At 38.2% G+C, this 3,601-nt stretch overlaps 1 long non-coding RNA gene across 1 annotated transcript; it reads right to left on the reverse strand.

The window, feature by feature from the left end:
* Nucleotides 1-1,054: 1,054 nt before the first annotated feature.
* On the reverse strand, nucleotides 1,055-3,460 carry LOC104947882 (uncharacterized). The gene is made up of 2 exons (XR_798604.1): nucleotides 2,916-3,460; nucleotides 1,055-2,399 (listed from the first exon to the last, which is right to left on the reverse strand). It is a non-coding gene; the product is annotated as an uncharacterized lncRNA (long non-coding RNA).
* Nucleotides 3,461-3,601: the final 141 nt, after the last annotated feature.

Consider the following 3,601-nt stretch of genomic DNA (forward strand, 5'->3'; position numbering starts at 1 on the left):
CTTTAAAAACATATATAACAAAAATAAGGATAAACATGGTCAGTCCCCTTTGTTTTGGATTTGTCTTGACTTCAGAAGGAACGATTAGTCTTTGGGCTAAGGCTATTGTTTAAGATTCGACAGACGAACTAGATATCTTTAAATGGAAATTGTAAAACAAAAACATGGATCATATTACAATTGAGAGTTTTTGAAGTCTCAATACATTGCTAACTTTCATCCTTCATCGTCTTCCTAGGGTTTAATGGTTATCAATTTCAATCAGGAGACGGTTTTGATGTAAGAATTAGGGCTGTCAATCGATTAAAACATTTAATCGATATTAATCGAATGATCGTCCATAGTTAATCTCACATTTTTTATCAGTTCTAAATTTACCTTAGAGGAATATTTTTCAAGTTTTTAATATCACTATATCAGAGTCACCTGAAATGACAGCTGTCAGAGGGGGGAGCAGATTTAAAAAGGGTTAGCGAAGTAGAGCGACGTGATTGGTTAAGCTGGGGAGTGACGCCCCCGATCACTTATTGAGAGGAGAGAGAGTAGTAACATGGAAATAGGGGACTGGCTTATCTAAAGCCAGTTGAGTAGCACTTGAAATGTTTTAGCTCTATGAAACCTGGTGTACTTATATGATTCTGTTTTCTTCAAGTTTGTATCTTGTTGGTCGAATGCACTTATTGTAAGTCGCTTTGGATAAAAGTGTCAGCTAAATGTAATAAAATAGTAAATGAATGAGTAAAGAAGGTCTTCCTGGTTGAACTTGCGCTGAGCTTCATTTGTCTTCCAACAACTGCTTGAGCTGAAGCACTCTCACACACAATGAGAATCATGGCTTTTATCTTACATCTTTTACAATGTAGTTGAAGTACAAAAGTGCTTTACAACCAATAGGAAGAGAGGGGATGATTACCCAAAAAGCTCTTTCAACGTATTGTTGTGTTATCTTAGTGATGTTCAAAGATAAAAACCTGTAGCTGTACTCCAAACTTATCTACATGTGTTATATTAAAGAGGAGTGTGGCTTTGTCAAAATAAGAGTTCAACACAGAGCTTCTTTTAGCTGCCTTTAATGTTACTGAACACAGGCTTCTCATTTTGATCTGGTGATTGCCAATCTTCAGTTTGTTTTTGACAAACTACAAAATATTGTATTCTTATTAGCAGCCTCAAGTCTTTGCAATACTTTTCCGGCAATTTCTTTGTGTATTACACATTTCAACTCCAAAACAAAGTGCAAAAAATACAGTTACCATCACACTGGAAATCCCTTTCTTGTAGACCAGCGGTTCCCAACCTGTGGGCCGCGGCCCCCTAGTGGTCCGCGAAGGCATTGCAAGTGGGCCGCCAATTAATTTGCAAAACATTATGATTTGTGTGGAAAAATTTCTTTCTTTTTTTTAACCTCTTTTCTTTTTCTTTCTTGATCCTCCTTAGCAACAGTCATTACAATCCTTCACAGCGGTCTGAACTACTGGATTAACAACGTGTCACATGTTCTGAATTGACCAATCAGAACTTCATTTAGCCTCCGTATTGTTTATGGTTGAATGTTGACCGCAACATTTTTTTAGATTCTTAAGTGGGCCCTGAGTTGAAAAAGGTTGGGAACCGCTGGTCTAGACTTTTAAAAGACAGTAACATGCATTTAAATAAACAAAATCATATATTACTCATGTTGCATTATACATGTATCCAACAAACCTTTCATTTTAAAATAAATAAGCACTAAGCATGTACAGGAAAGCTCAAGATGACTTACTTTGAAGGTTTTTACATATATACACATTTGAAAGCATTTCCTGTGTATAGGATATTTTTTACATACGGTTTTAAAATGGGTTTTAAAATCAAACAGGGATAAGCTTGTACACATGACTGGTTGTTATGTTGAACTGATTAAAAAAGGTAATCCATATAAGATGCTCTTGTTTTTTTCTGCACATATGGGTATAAGGTAGTTGTACGTCTGACCTGATGAAGATACACTATCAATTGAAACATTTTCATCTAATAAAAAGGAGTTATTGAAGTGTGCAGGCTTCTGTTTTGTGATGGAAAGGTAAGAAAATTACAACAAAAGTCTCAATGATGAAGTGTCTGATTGACCTTTCCTGAACACCAAACATGACACATTCGTAAAAACCTCTGATCTCACTGCAAGATATCCGTGTCTGTCAGAGAGATGCTCTGCTGCAGTAAGCTGGCCTGGGGGTAGGAAGAGGATGAAAATGTCACAGTGTGTTGATGTGGGGCCATGTTGGGGCCTCTGAGGAGGGGAGAGGAGGAGCAGGAGGAGGAGGGAGTGAAGGGGAGGCTGTTTGCCGCATGCAGCTTCGACATGTTGAGGAAGTTGTTGGACTGAAGCATCTGCCTCTGCTGACTGCTGGAAGTGGCAGCTAAAAAATAAAGATGGCAATTTATTAGTTTAAAAATTGCAGACGTGTTTTCTGGCCTTCACTTCAAAAACAATATGCTGTTCGAATTGGGCTGAAAGCTGGGCTTGTGGTAATGCTGCTTACAGCTTTCTCATTAACCACTCTTCAAAACAACTTTAGATGTATATATATGTATTAATGTTTATAATTATATTCACTTTGAACTCATTTACTTTGTGTTTGAACTGTTATTATTGTTGTTATTTTTAAGTATACAAAATTGTATTTGTTTCACTCTTATTGTCGATGTTGTTCTTACACCTGCATTTCCATAAGCACTCCCTTGGGAGGAATACACAGACATAGTTGCCACAGATCCAAGTCGTGTCTACTAACAGTCAAACACACCAGGTAAATATACTCTGGATGACACGAAAATGTTATAAACAAACTTTGCGCAAGACTTTGAAAGCAGGAACTCAAGACTGTGTCACTGAGGGATGACACTGGCATTTTAACCACTAGGGTGCATCTTACCGCAGGTCACTCTGAGCTGCTGATGCTGGCTGCTGATAGGGAAACCAGTTTGACAAAGACCTGCAGCGCCATCAGGAGCCTAAGAATGAGAAAGACAAAAACGACAGGCTTCGTCTTATTGGGAAGGAAGGTTATTGTATGTAAATGATACTTGTGGGTAGTAGTGGGGTCTGTAGATAGCAGCGTACTTCTTAATTATTCAAAACTAAACCGTGTAGCAGATACTGTGCAGTCAATTCATGTATTGACCTTTATGTCTCAAGCAGGATCTGCTGCTCAAGTGTTAGTGGCGGTATCACTTCCTAGCTTGAGTGTGGTCACTTACAGCACTGACGATAAGTGGTGTGATTTCATGTTAGCTTCTCTAACACAGAGAAAATCACTAAAAGTATCCCTGAAGGTCTCATTTAAAAACAGACAAAATAGAAAACAGAAACAAATCATTTTCATGCACCTGAAAGACAAGTTTGACAAACGTTTCCTAGAGATAATTAATAATTAAGTAGAACACTTCCATGAGTCAGAGGCCGTTTCTCAATGTCGAGTATACCTGCTGCAGAGCCACTATTTCAAGTATACTACGTCATCGAGGGGCGCCGAATGCTGGGCATTTAACATGCATTTAAACAGTCCTTCTTTACGGTTTTAAGGAAAAAGGCGTAGGCAAAGCTGGTGTATAGCCAGAG

The sequence above is a fragment of the Notothenia coriiceps genome, unplaced genomic scaffold, assembly GCF_000735185.1.
Source record: "Notothenia coriiceps isolate Sejong01 unplaced genomic scaffold, NC01 NC01_scaffold00013317, whole genome shotgun sequence".
Taxonomy (NCBI): domain Eukaryota; kingdom Metazoa; phylum Chordata; class Actinopteri; order Perciformes; family Nototheniidae; genus Notothenia; species Notothenia coriiceps.